Source organism: Ictidomys tridecemlineatus, chromosome 2 (genome assembly GCF_052094955.1).
Source record: "Ictidomys tridecemlineatus isolate mIctTri1 chromosome 2, mIctTri1.hap1, whole genome shotgun sequence".
Taxonomy (NCBI): domain Eukaryota; kingdom Metazoa; phylum Chordata; class Mammalia; order Rodentia; family Sciuridae; genus Ictidomys; species Ictidomys tridecemlineatus.
The window spans coordinates 126,127,372-126,142,929 of NC_135478.1; the positions used below are offsets into that span (position 1 = coordinate 126,127,372).

Genomic DNA, 15,558 nt, shown 5'->3' on the forward strand with positions numbered 1-15,558 from the left:
AAACTTCTGGCACCAAATATGTGAATTTTCTACATATTGCCAATTTCCAGCTCTTGGTGGATGCTAACTAGGTGTCCTACCATTTGTTTCAATTCTAGCACTAACCAGAGTTGCAGAAAATTCCACAGGTTAAGGTTAGACCCACCACACTGACCCTCACTTCAGATGCCAATCACTTTACCCTTCTCTTCTGACTTCTGATTGACTACAAATGGGGGCTTCCATGATCTCCTCCTTGTGTTCAAATGTGTATAAATGGCTCACAAACCTCAGAAAAAGTTTACTGACTATTACTGGATTAATGTAAAGTATACAACTCCAGGACAGCCAAATAGGACAAGGGATGGAGGTGTGAGGCAGTGGAACCTACATGCCCTTTCATGAGCACCAGGAAGCTTCTGGAACCCCTTTGTTGAGAGTTTTTATGGAGGCTTCTTCTAGGGTTTGAAATGTCCTTTAAAGACATTTCAAAGGCTTGGTCACCACCCTATGGCAGTTCTTGGAGGTGAGATAACCTTTAGGAGGTGGAACCTACTAGAAAAAAATTAGGTCACTGGCGTTGTCCCTTGAAGAGAATATTGAGACCCAACTGCCTTTTTTTTTTTTTTTTTTTTTTTTGCTTTCTAGACACGCTGAGATTAGCAGCTATGCCCTACCACATGCTGCACAAAATGAAGTGTCGCCTCATCAAAGACTCAAAAGCAATGGATCCAGCAGACCAAGGTATGAAATGTCTGAAACTGTGGAACAAAAGAAACATTTCATCTTTTTAAGTTAATTTGACTGGGGCATTTGTTACAGTGGCAGAAAGTGAATACAGCTTCTCTATTCAGACATAAATGATTGAATCCTTGACCACTGACCATCTCTAGCTCCTTTCCCTTCCTAAGATGTTGATGGTGGGGCCAAAAGCCCACAAGGTTTTTTTCCAAGAGCAACAAGTCCCTATCCTCCTAGAATCTTCTCATTAACATACACTCAGTATGGTTGAAAGGGTCTTATTACAAATAATAGAAAATATTCCCTCTCGTTCTTATCTACTTAAAGAACTTCAAGGGTTTAGAAGCCTGTTCCAGGAACCAGGGGCAAGCATGGAAGATATATTTCTTATGATTTCACGACCCCTAATAGCATTTATACACACACACACACACACACACACACACATGACTGACTAGGGATATGACTCAGTGGTGGAATACCCCAGGTTCAACCCCAGTGTGACACAAACAACAACAAAAATTGCCTTGTGACTTTGGTCAGTCACAAGGAAGAAATCTCAGCCTTCCTAAGAAGACACCACAACCTTCAGATTATGCCAACCTTAATTTATATCGTCCTAACTGGAAAGTGAATCCTGTCTCAAAGCCAATTGAAACCGAAGCTCCTTTAGGGCCTTCCTGCCTCTAACCTCTGAGGTCCCTGGCAAGCTCTGGTGGCAGCAGTGCCACCACCTTTGCCTTGTCCTCTCCTGCTTGTGGTCTTTTCTGTCTGTCCTGATTAATAAAATCACAGGAGAGAAAGAGAAGGCAGGAGGGTAGACTGGAGGAGAAGCTGGCTAGAGAAGGAAAGGGCTTTGCAGATAGCGATTCAGCAAGCATCTGAAACTCTCCCTTTCAGAGCCAGAGTTCCAGGTCAGCTGATGTTGGCAACCTCCCAAAGTGAGCCATGACAAAACTATTCCATAAGAAACTCTCAGGTGTTTGTTAATGACATTTTCATGTGGGTGTTTGATGACTTTGGGGTGGTTAAACTTGATTTCTTCCAGAACTCCACTGCACTGAATTCCTTGCATTTCTCATTAAGTTCAACCTATGGAGCCAAATATAAGTGGGCAGAATTAGTGGACCGGAGCGGGGGTAGCAGCTACCTGTCTGGCTGTATTTGGTTTCACTATCCTTCATAGAAATGGATTCACCATTGGTGAAAAGCTGATTCCGCTATGAAAGACAGTCAGGGAGAGAGGAAGAAAGGGAGGGAGGGAGAAAGAAGGAAGAAGGAAGGAAAGAGAGAAGGAAAGGGAGGGAGGAAGGAAAGAAAAAGAAAGGAAGGCAGCTATGAGGACAGGCAAACTCCCAACATGATACCTGTCACCATTTAAATCAGTACAAGGGTGATCCATCAAAGAACCTCCGGGAGTTTGTGACCCCCAAATGTGTTCGTATGATTTCTTATGTACGTAAAGAAACAATTTATTCTAGAAACAAATATTGCTTAGATACCCACAATATGCCAGGCCCTGGGCAGAGCATTTTCCACATGGAATATAAAGGGGGAACCCTAAGAAATTTCAACCAATGCAGCTGCAAAGAAAATCAGGGACAGGAAACTATCAGAACTTCCATAGCTAAGTTGTCCTAAGGACTGTCCTGAGTCCTAAGCTTCTTCAAGAGGACTCGGATTTGCTACCCTATAGCCCTGGGGAAATTTGATAAGCTCTCTCAGGGCTGTTTCCCCCTCAGTAAAAGGGAGATATTAACACATTGTAGGAATATCTGTGAAAATTTAATGAGATGTATTTCCAAAATCCCCAGCCCAAGGTCAGGACCAACAGGGGCCTGATAAATGGTAGCCTCCGGTCCTGTCGATGGAGCTGCTTTCCTGATTAGCCAATCCCTTAACCCTCTACTCATGCTCCTGCTCTTTGCAATTTCCAGCAGTTTGAGCAGCATGACCTTCCAGCCCAAAGACAAGATGTGATAGCCTCTGCTTTCCTGATCTGTGGTCCCAGTTTGATGTATTATCAGTGCAGTCAGCCCCTTGGCCAATGTTAATAATTCAATCCACACCCCTGCTTTGTTCCACAGCTGCAAGGGCTCACACATTTCTCTCTTCTCTCAGGCCTGTGAGTCCATTGTATCAGCCAGCAGGGGACACTGCACTTAGATGGTCAGCAATTAGCCATCACCCTTCCCAGTCCTGTGGAGTGCCCCCCCCCCCCCCCCCCCCCCCCCCCGTCCTAAATGCAAGGCCCTCAGCTCTTGGGAAATCCTGCAGCCACTTGCCAGAGCCCTTGCCTGGCTCCTGCTGTTCTGGGCAGGTACACTTTGTGTTCCCCAGCTTGGAGATCATTTTTATGCAAATGAGGCAGAAGAAAAGCTGTAAGGAATAGATCAAACCTTGTCTCTTGTTAGCGAAGAGTTTCGCAATAATTTCCTTTAAGCCAGGCTGCTGGCCAAGAATGGGCAGAGAGTCCTCTCTCTGTCAAAAACCCTGGTTCTGGGCTGAGGATGTGGCTCAAGCGGTAGCACGCTCTCCTGGCACGCAGGTGGCCCGGGTTCGATCCTCAGCACCACATACCAACAAAGATGTTGTGTCCACCGAGAACTAGAAAATAAATATTAAAAATTCTCTCTCTCTCTCTCTCTCTCTCTCTCTCTCTCTCTCTCTCTCTCTCTCTTTAAAAAAAAAAAAAAAAACCCTGGTTCTCCCATGGGTGCTCCAATCCCAGAATCAGCATGTCATCTGGAAACTTGTTGGAAATTCAGATTCCTGGGTTCTATTCAGCCCTCCTGAACTGAAAACCATTGTGCATGAACCGCTCCTCTCAGGATGCTGATGTCTGAGGTTCTTGGTCAAGGCCAAGGTGAGGTCTGTGGTTCTGATAGGTCTTCTTCCCTTCTTAGCTGGCAACACCCTCATCTCCCTTCAGGGTTGGTTCAGCTTGGTCTGGTTTCCGTGGTTGTGTTTTGTTTCGTTTTTGAGATTTGAAGTTTCCCAGATCTCTTCATCCTCCTCCTGATACCCTAGGGAAATCAATCTCTCCCTCTTGGAGACTCGATAACATCTTTTCAGTTCCACACATTGTGGCCCTCTTCACACTTAGAAAGTAGCACCAGGAACTGGGCACTCACTGAAAACAATGCAGGAGGCAATTCACGGAATCCTCACCACACCCCAGGCGGAGCAACTCTGTGTAGACTCATTTCACACATGAAAACCTAGAAGCCTTAACGGGTCTGATTGCCCAGGCAGAAACAGCCAATAAACAGAAAGTGGTGGAGCAAGACTCAGTCTGCTATTTTTTTCGTATGATCTTCCAGGGCAGGAGCCTGTCTTATTCTTGCAGTGTGTATTTCCAGTGCCACAACACACCCAGCATAAATGTCAACAGGTTTGGGTCACATCCCACACTCAATATACAGAAAATCCACAAAAACTCTATTGGCTTCTTCATTGAGAATAATTCTTATCAATCACTGGCTATCCCCAGTCTTACCACATACAAGGTCTTGGCTCCTTTTATCCCCAGCACTGCCTGGCACCCTAGTCTGGCTGGACTCCTCATTCTCTCTGGAGCTCATTATTTTCTTTGTACCAAACACGTGCATGTATATGCATAGTCTTAAGGCACATGTATACTCTTGTGAATGTGCACACACACCCACCTTCATATACTTTACTCCTCCAGGAGGTAAAGTGTCTTATAATCCCTCCTCAGATCGCCTGCTTCCCATTCTTCCAAATTGAGCTCACTGCTTCCTTTCAATGAATAACTGTTCCTGTTAGCCAAGAGTTAGCCATACATTAGTTAATGAATAATTAACAAAAGAGGTATCCTCAGAACCAGGTCTCTTGATTACATTCTCAGTGCTTCCTCCTTTCCTACCTGGTGCAGGACAGACTGTATCTGTCGGTCTCTGGCATGCTAGCCCACCTGCAAAGATTTAATTGGTATCACATTACTTTTTAGGATGCTGCCATATAGCATTACAGATGATCAGTTCTACCCACTCTATTCATGCATCAGTCATCCACCCATCCATGCTACAACCCTTGAGTGCTTTCTGCATTTCACCTCAGATTTTGAACCATGGAACTTCTTCTCTTCAGACATGGTGATATTAATCAGTCAACTGAATCAAATTGATTTATTTTTGCTATAAAATCTTTCTGAATCTGTCTTTGTAAGTGGATAAAATCAATTTTAATTCAATTAGTTGGAGTTAGCATTTTGTATAATAATCCCATGTAAACTTTATATAAGTTTTAGCCACGCATTTCGGCCAATAAGAAATGCCACATACAGACACATCAAGTCATCACAGTCTTTTTCCAAGTTCTTGCTGTTGTCAACTATTGTCTTCTTCCTTACCCTTTTGGATACTGGAGAACTTTATTTCTTTTTTTCTTTTTCTTTTTCTATGTTTAATGTTTCTTGCAATGGGCTTACAAAATCCTTCTGAACTTCCTGAATGTGTCGTCCTGATTTAATAATTGCTTTGTTCCTATAATTGCATAATTATCACTTGAGAGGAGTCGGGTCTCTCCAGTCTGCATTCTGTATTTTTCCTCTTCTATTACCTGTTCTAACATTCTGGGCTGTGTTGGATCCCTAGGCTTGTGTTCCGTCTTGCCTCTTACCTTACTTTCAGCAGTGTGGGACAGAGATTAAGGAGCAGAAAGCCTGAAGACCGACTGCCTCTTCCCAAACTTGTTCCACCACAGAATAGCTGGCTGATCTTGTTGAAGTTACTTAACCTCTCTGGGCCTGCTCTTTTCCCAAGCTGTGGCAATAGTTCTGTATTTAGGTGTATAGATGGCAGCGTTCTCATAACTAGCCACGGGATTTGTCAGGACAGGTCTTAGTTCTACAAAAGTACTCACATGCCTGACAAGAAGGGCAAACAAAGTCACCTGCCACACTCACTGCTAGCTGCGTTTCTTCCCAGAGCCACCCTGCTCGAGGGTGAGTAGGGGTGTCTCCGAATCAGAAAAGGACATGTCCCCAACAGACAACATCCAGATACTCTGTTCTATTCTCTCCAAAACAAAGTGCCTCTTTGCTCACCAGAAGAAAGGGACAGACTCCCCACCTAAAATCTGCCACTCCTCTGCCTGAGAGCAAAGCCTCAGCACTTCTCAGCTGCTTTATGCCCATGACCATGATGATGGGGTACGTTTGCATTGGTCCTCTTTTATTTTTACATTTTTTTTTGTATCTACCTCACTTTAAATTCAGAAAGGAATTAAGTAGACACACATAAACAGACACATACAGTTGCTAGTTGACACTGTTTGTACCAATTTCCTTAATAAACTCAATAAAATGCATTAAAATGAGGTGGGAAGAGTAAAACCATAGAATAGAGCAAGGAGCCGGAACAATTAACAATCCACAAATTTGTGGTTCTCATTTCCCAACACATCTGGTGGCTCGTTTGGCAAGGGAAGAGAAACAATCTGTTATAGGATTCCAGGATCTAAGATGAAAAATAGGACTGAAATCGACACTTGAACCTGGGAGAATTTCTTCTTTGGGTCCTTAGGAAAGGCTGCAAAATATCGGATGCCTCTAGCCTGTGTTCATGTATTTTATTACAGATTTATTGATTTATAGTTTCATTTTCTTATCTGGAAATATTAAAATTAGAATAATAACACAAGGGGATTTTCTTTCCTCTGGTCTCTGCATAATCCTCTATATCTCTCTTTATATAATAAAAGGTTTTAACCTGAAAGTATAGTTTTCAAATGAACTTCCTGAGCCATATTTTTTCATGTTGTGATTTCTTTCGGCATTTCCATTAAATTGTCCACATTCAAGCCTAGACCTTAAATGTGTTGGCTTGTGATTAGAAGGTTTGCAGGATTGATGTTGTATAAGCAAGAGGTTCTTTTATTTTCAGTGCATGTGGGCATTTTTCCTCATACAGGAAAATTTCAGTAAAATACATTGCAAAGAGAAAATAATAGAAACAAAGAGATAAAATATGCACTCTAAGGGTCTGAATATTCAATTTGGATATGTGCATATTTTGATCTTTATTTAAGTGGATTCCTTCAGAACACTGCTATTTCCAAAACATCAGTGCCTTCCCTTCTCTCAAATTCCCTCTCTCACTTCCTTTGGATTAACTCAACCCAAGTATTGTGAAATATATGCACAATCAACGTGTGGAGTGGGTTTTGTTGCTCACAGCAGGCTACAGAAAACAGTGAATAATTTAAGGAATTCATTATTTAAGGATTATTAGTAGATACCCTTTAGAATCATTTTCTTTTACTTTTCATTGCTTAAATCCGTTAATTTTTTTAGTCTCTAGAGTTAAGTAGGTTTAGCATGATGTTTACTAAGGGGGAAAAAAACACTCTAATATTTTTTTAAGGTTATGTCTGATTTACAGCCTGCTGGTAAAGATCTGCAGACCCACAAGACCCATCAGCCACCGACACACACAAGTTCCACCACAGCTTCTTCGTACCATCAGACTTCCCCTCCTCGTGGTGTGGGAAAGGATATTTCTGTTGAACAAGCAATTAAGTATTTCCGAGTGAAACATTTTTGAAAACATAAGCATGATGTTTTCCTTTTGGGGGGCCTTCTTTCTGGAATTTCAGTGGTCCAGCAGCGACACCCAGTGGCTACAGGCGCTTTCAGGCTAAAAAAAATCTGTTCTTGGGTAAATGATAGAAATTGTACCAAAAGGCATCCTTGGGCATCCGGTGATGGGAAAGATGGCATGGAGAGGAAAGTAGCCAATGCAGGATGGGCAGCAATATGCAGAATGGTAAAGGGCCTTTCTGCCCTGATGTCAACACGTTGTTGGCCACACCGGGGTTTTCATGAAACAAAAGGGCTTCCCAAGTACCACATGGTTGATAACATAGGTGAAAAGTACTAGCGCTATGATAAGCGCTATCCCCAATGCCAACTACCCCAGCAAGATCCAGAGAGCCCAGGACTCAGAGACCCTGGCTTGTGAACTGAACAGCAAGTCATGCAGGAGAAAGTTTTTTCCTGCTGAACCAGACCTCAGAGATGACCAAGGCACTCTTTCATTTTGCAAATGCAACCAAGGCAAAGGGAGCTTGCACAACAAACACAGAACTACAGCCAACAACTTTGTAGCTTAGTCAGAAATGTAGGTGGCTCACTTCCTGGACCATCATTTTTTTTCTGTGATGTCAAAACCTATGATCACCACCTTGAGGGACTGTATATGGAAAAAAGTAAGAATATGTTTTTTATCTCTATAGGATTTTAAACGGTTATAATACTGAAATTCTTATTGATGAGAGTACAATCCCATGTATTAAATGAGCTATAGATAAAATCATGAGCCAGAGAGAGTGTATTTGTATACTAAAATAAAAGTGGAGGTTGTTAGACATGGAGCAAATCTAGAGACATTCTGGAAAGTTACAAATACTAGTGCATTTTTCAATGATGATCTGCTTTTTCCTACAAGAAGATCAGACTCTGGACTCTCAGCTTGGTACAAGGAACTTGGAGCTGTTTTACCACCATTAGGACACTCACATCCCACCACACCTCCCCTTCGTTCTCAAAAGATGTTCTGTCTTCTACTCAGTTAAAAGCAAAGCACTGAAATGGAAGAGCCATCAAACCTAGACCAAAATAACCAAATAACTTGGGTGTGGATGTGAATTCTATTGCCTATTACTCGTATAAGTTTTGATTAACTTCCTTAAACATTCTGAAACCAGCTTCCTAACTTATTTTCAAACAATAATATAGCTTACCTCAGGGAGTAATTCCTGAAGCTAATGATATGAGTGAGTTGAAAGTGCCCAGCATTTAATTATTTGTTTGCTGACATTTTATTATGAAAGATTTCAACTATATAGAAAATTTGAAAGTGTTTCCTGGGATTACAGGCGTGCTCCACCACACCCAGCTAAATGCACTTCCAAGATGAAGACCTCAGTTAATTTCTACATGTCACTAACCAGAGTTCAAAATTTGCTCAGGTTCCTATTGTTTTTAATTTTGGAGACAAAGTTTTCATGCAAAGAAGTACACAAATCTAAAGTGTGCCATTTGGTGGTATGTAAGTCATCTTTCTGTGATCAAAATGCCTTATAACCAACTTAGAGGAGGAAAGATTTTCTTTTATGGGTTCTGTTGTTGTTTTTCCTTCTTTTCTTTTCGTGTGGGTGGGGGGGTTCCTCCCACAGAGCTGGGGATTTAACTCTGGGCCTTAGAGCACAGTAGGCAAGTGCTCTACTACTGAGCCATATCTCTAAGCCAGAGAAGGAAAAATATGTTTTGGCCTATGGTTTCAGAGGATTCAGTCAATGGTGGATCAACTCCATTACTCTGGAACAAGGTGAGACATGGCAGAAGAGCATGACAGAGAAAAGTAACTCAGCTCCTGGAGGCCAGGAAGCAGTGAGAAAGGAAGGGTAAAGAGCAAAGATAAAACTTTCCAGAACATGCCTCCTGTGACCTGCTTCCTCCAATAGGGTCCCACCTCCCAATAGTCCATTTAGCTATTTGGATGAATCTACAGGTCAGAGCCCTCATGACCAATCACTTCCCGGAAGTCTTACCTCTGAAACTTGTTGCACTGGGAACCATTATTTTAAGGCACAAGCTTTTGGGGAACATTCACTAACAGGTGGATTCTCATAAATGTACATATAGCACCCAACTCAAACCTCTGTCATAGTCCAGAACATTACCATCACCCCCATAAATTTCCCTCGTGACCCCTTCTGAGAAATTCCTGATCCATCCCCAAGGTGTAACTACTGTCTTGATTCCTTTCATCACGTTGACCAAGTACCCAGAGCCTGTGTCATTAGACTGGAGTGGCTTGGAAAAAACACTCAAATATTAACTAAATCTATCCCTAAATATATGTATTTCTTCATTATTATTTCATCTTTGTTTATAAAAAGTGTAGAATCTATAAGATGACAAATGTATTCTCATGTACAGCTCAAGTCTGGTAATGTCAAAATGAACAAGAATCATTTTTGTATTGACAATGAAGAGTTCCACCACCAGGTGGCAGTAATAGCTCATAGTGTGGCTTGGAGTCTCAGGACCCACAGGTTTTGTACATAAAGTTTTCCATGCAGTGGTCACAGAAGTATATGCTTTTTGTTTGTTTGCTTTATTCTGTTTTTCTGTTTTAATTAGTTATACATGACAGTAGATGCATATATGCACTTTGATATATCATACATAGATGGGATATAATTTCTCATTTTTCTGAGTGTACATATTGCAGAATCATATTGGTCATGCAGTCACATATATACATAGAGTAATAATGTCTGTTTCATTCTACTACCTTTCCTATCCCCACATCCCTTTCCCTCCCCTCCCATCACTTCCCTGTACCTAATCTAAGGTAACACTGTCCTTCCCTAGTGCCCCCTCCACCTTATTGTGAATTAGCAACCACATATTAGAGAAACATTCGGCCTTTGATTTTGTGAGATTGGCTTATTTCACTTAGCGTGATATTCTCCAACTCCAACCATTTACTGGCAAATGCCAAAATTTTACTCTTTTTTAAAGCTGAGTACTATTACATTGAGTATAAATACACATTTTCTTTATCCATTCAACCATCGAGAGAAACCTAGGTTGGTTCCATAGTGTAGCTACTGTGAGAAGTATATGCTTTTGAAAACAAAAGATGCAAACAGTAATCAGATTTGCTTATGTTTAGGGCTAGAATTTCTAAGTAAATAAATTAATGGGATACTGAAGAAATCCACAAAGAAGGCTGATTATTATTTAAGAAGTTCTTGAGGCCAGTTCTCTGGTCACCTGTTCTGGCTTCTGGTCTGCTACAGATCAGGGTGAAGAATACATTGCAGGTGACACTCTTCTGAGGACAGGTTATATAGTGTAGATGACAGAATCAGATCCCAGAAGTTGGTGATACTTACAAAGGTTTAAAAAAAAAAAAAAGACCTCACTGAATCTTCAAAGAATGACAGTGAGATGGTGAATTTGCCCATGCAGTCTCCTTTCTGTCTCTCAAGTTATGACTTAAATTCACAAAGAAATGTGAAAAGAATAGAAAACCTGCATCTGGACTGAAGAACTGGGAATGGTTAGGATCCACTTAGAAGAAACAATAAAGAACAGTTCAGAACAGTCAGGGAGACTTAGGGAAAGGTGCTGAGGACCAACTCTCAACACATTAATACATTTCAATAAAGTTTGTAATGTCCTAGGAGTGAAGAAAAGGTTGTGTTAGTAGTCTGCTGCATGACCACAGAAGAAAGAACCAGAACAACAAGAACAATTTTAAAAAGCCTTCAAGTGATAAGAGACAAGGATGTGATGCATATCTTTTCAGTATTGCATTTCACTGTAATATTCAATATGAAGACAAGCACCCACAATTAGAGGATGCTAAGGAAGAAGATTCTTGTGTCAAGGGATGGTTAGTGCAAACCAGTATTTTGCAAATTGTGGGGCTTGTACCACTTGTACATGTACCATGATTTCCACATAAGAAGGGATGATTTTAGGTGGTGCTTAGAGCTACATAACAATAACACAAGGCAACAAGTGTAATTATGAGAATCCAGGAGATGAGCTTTGTGAGATCTTGATTCATATGCTACAATTAACCACCAGCCCAAGTAAAACTGAGAGAAAGATTGTTACAACTACAAAAGGAGCTTTTCCTGAAGTCTCAGCATCCCTCACTCCTCCCAATCTGCCTCAGCTTCTCCCCATCTCAAAAGGCCACCCAAAGCTACACCAACCCAAGCCAATGCCCTACAAAGCTATTCATGGTTCTCTGGGAAGAAGATTTATGTTCACAGTAATAATATGAAGTTTTCTTATCAAATAAATATAGTTAAGTAAAAATGAGTAAATCGATTCTAAAAATAGTAACAAAAAATAGCATAAGTGGCAAACTCAGAAATGGCAGAAATGTGAAGGGAATACACAAAAGACCAAAAGTTGGAAAAATACTAAAAGGAACTTTTCAATTTATATATATATATATATATATATATATATATATATATATATATATATATATATTACTTTAAGGAAATTCTTACCAGCAGCCCAGCTCAAGGACCCTTGCCTGGATCCCATCTGGCTAGATTTGGCCACCTGCCTGCATAAGAAATACACAAAAGACAGAAAAAGGAAAAGTGAACTTTATGCAGTTTGGTCCAACTGTGGACAAAAGCAACTAGGTTACCTCTCCTGCAGCCTCCACAGAAGCAGTTACAATTTATAGAAACAAAGCCAGGTGATACACATATGTAGATTCAGTTGGCTGAAAGAGGGGGCAAAATGACACAAAGAGCAGAGGCTATACAGACTGGATTTAGTTAGCCTGTGCTGGACAGGCCTGGGGAGGGGTGATCCAATCTCAGCTTTTCCACTACTGAAAGACCCTATTGGAACAACTGTAGAGGAGGAAAGGTTTATTAAGAACTCACAGTTTCAGAGGTCTCAATCCATAGACCTCAGGCTCCATTCCTCAGGGCTTGAGGTGAGGCAGGACATCATGGTGGAAGACTGTGGCAGAGGGAAACAGCTCACATAATGATCAGGCAGCAGAAGGAGAGAGAGAGAGAGAGAGAGAGAGAGAGAGAGAGAGAGAGAGAGAGAGAGAGAGAGAGAGAGAGAGAGAGAGAGAGAGAGGTGTCTCCACTTGCCAGATACAAATATATTCCCCATAGCCTTGCCCCCAATGAACCACTTCTTCCAGCCACAACCCACCTGCCTCCAGTCACCACTCAGTTAATCCCATTAGGAATTAATTCACTGCTTAGGTTAAGGCTATAACCCAATCATTTATCCTCCAAACCTTCTTTCATTATTTCACATGTGAGCTTTTAGGGGACACCACATCTAAACCATCACACTTGTCAAGTTAGTTCCTGGGGGCAGGGAGTTACAGCCCTCTGCCTTCATTCTGAACATGACAGAGTTATTCTCAATTTCAGAAGAGCACTAAAAATTTATTGTTTCAAAATTAATAAATAATTAAAACCACTGACTATGCTCATCCATTTTTATTTTAAACCAATGCAGTTGTTATTTATTTCCTCTTCTTTAGAATCTCAGATATATATTTTTTTCTGCTTATAAAGTCCATCTTATGATCAAATACTACATAATGGTGTCAACTTGTCCAAACCCTCTTTAGAGATGATATCTATTAAAACTAAAGTCTATTAAAAAGATCATATACATCCCAAGTTCCTAGTAGGACATGATTGTACATCTCAGCATGAGTACTCTACTTTTCACTGATGCATAAAAGTATCAATCATTTGCAATATGATTTAAGCTTACCATAACCTATTCTATTATGATAAAATTTACTTTGATTCCTTATTTTAATATGTGATAAGAAGCCCATATTAGAAGGTCATCATGATTAAACAAACATCAAGTCCTTAGGAAATGATATAAATGAACAGAAGGTAGTTAAAGGGCCAGTTTGTCTTCCTCAAATACTTTCAACTCATGGAGTCCATCCAAAAGGAAAGTGAAAAAAAAAATTCAACTGTGGAAATGTGGACAAACTAATATGCTTGGTTTAGATTAGAAATCTTTGTAAATGTGCATGTGTGTTTCCTTTGGCTAAACTAATTCTGGGGATTGAACCCAGGACCTTCTGTGTGTGAGGCAAGTGCTCTTATCATTGACCTACATCCCAAGCCCTGGCTAAAGTGAGATATTGAGAAAGTTTCTCTCTACGTGATTCAACTGCTGCTTGTGACAGTGTTCATAACCCAAGAAGTCAAATCAGAGATCCTTTTCTCTCCTGAGAAAGAGACTTAACAGGAACTAAGTGCTGGTTCATAGTCACAGCCCTCCCCTCATCTGTTGTTCTCCTCACAATCCCAGCCCAACCAGGGAGATCAGGAGGTCCAGTAACTTACCCAGATCCACTCAGTCTGCAGAGGCCCAAGCCCTCCTGCATGCAGACACAGAGCAGGTGGGTGACCTTTATCACTCTCCTTCCCTTTCTTCACAGATGAGGAAACTCAGCATGGTTAGCAGTGACAAAGATAGCTGCAGCCGAGGTGGTGGACACTCAGTGGATGCCCAGAGTCCAGATGACGGAAAAGGACACAGATGGAGAAGTTCTGTGGGCCTTTTCCTTTCATGACAGCCACTTTAAGCAATCTGCTGCTCAGAAAATGCTACCCCGTGGGCGAAGACAAACTTTTCTATCCCTTTGTCTTTGGTCAACACAGAAGAACCTGGTTTTACATCACAATTGAAGTTCATGTTCTTCATCTTTGAAAAAGGTAACTCATTCTTGTGTTGTTCTAACCACCAAAGAGTTCAACCCAGAGAAATATGAGACTTTCACTAGGATACTGGAGAAACATGAGAGCCCAGTTAAAATGATGCAGAATTTCATTGTGGTTCTCACAAAAGGGATGTTCCAGAGTAAAAAAAAAAAAAAAAGAAGAAGAAGAAATTTAAAAAGGCTCTTTGATGCCTGCAAGGCAAACCAGGTAGGCTCCATCAAAGACACTGTGTCTAATTTGGAGTGGAAGCTGTTAACTTATAGCACTGATTCTACAAAAGAATTTGTTGTCTATCATCCCAAACTAAAAGCTCTCAGAGTTTATTAGAACTCTACCAGCCCTGGTATGGCATCCTTAGGATCAGACCATCCTTCATTCTTATGAGCATCTCTGTGCAAAGTAACTGGAACCCGTGCAGGTATGTGCAAGATATACTGCTGGATTTGTAGACTTAGAAGTGCATTAGATAATAGATCTCTGGGCTGGAGATACAGCTCAGTTGGTAGAGTGCTTACCTCACATGCACAGGCCCTGGATTCAATCCCCAGCACCACAAAATGATGTGTTTGTGAGTCTGATGGAGAGTGAGGCTATCATTTCTCCACTCAAGAAAGAGGACATGCTGGGTGCCGTGGCACACACCTGTAATCCCAGTGGCTCTAGAGGCAGAGGCAGGAGGGTCGAAAGTTCAAAGCCAGCCTCAGCAATTTAGTGAGGTGCTAAGCAACTCATTGAGACCCTGTCTCTACTAAAATTCAAAATAGGGCTAGGGATGTGGCTCAGTGATCCAGTGCCCCTGAGTTCAATCCCTGGTACCCTGTCCCAATAAAAAGAGAAAGAGAACAAGATAGTGGGCAAACTGCACAAAGAAAATTTAGTTTAAGGATCAGCTAAAGGATCCAGAGAAGTCAGACAGCCAGATTATACACGATATTCCCCTAAAATCAAAAGAAATCAGCTGTGTGCTGCACACAAACCTAGTGACTCAGGAGGCTGAGACAGGAGGATCACAAGTTCAAATCCAGCCTCAGAAATATAGGAAGACTCTGTCTCAAAAGAAAAAAGAAAAAGGACTAGATATTGGCTCAGTGATTAAGTGCCCTTGGAGTCAATATTCAATACCAAAAAGAAAAGAAAGAAAAATTCTTCACCCTCCTAGCACCACTTCTGGAAGTTTCAGACAATGGAGAAAAGCTATTCCTCAATTCTAGGCTAAAGCAAGATGATTTCCAACAGCAAAATGTTTGTTTATCATTTACTAACAAATGTTGAAAAGCTCATTGTGTGGCAGAATATGTGGTCTATGACCAAAGAAATCTCTCCTTTCACACTGATTATTCATTAACTATGTAAAATATTGACAGTAACAGAGAAATTTGTCTATTCCAATAATTTATTTGAAAGTATTTAGATTTGACCTGAAAAAAATGAAACACATGAAAACACCTCTGATTTTCTCCCAGATGGGTGATTTCTTGCCTACTATAAATGTTGGATAAGTGCTGGAAATACATGTATCCCTCGTTATAAAAGGCCCACGGTCCT

The 15,558-nt window shown here is 41.1% G+C and overlaps 1 pseudogene; it reads left to right on the forward strand.

Moving 5' to 3' along the window:
- The first annotated feature begins 647 nt into the window (after positions 1 to 647).
- LOC101964058 (putative DENN domain-containing protein 10 B) lies at positions 648 to 15,285 on the forward strand (annotated as a pseudogene).
- The last annotated feature ends 273 nt before the right edge of the window (positions 15,286 to 15,558 follow it).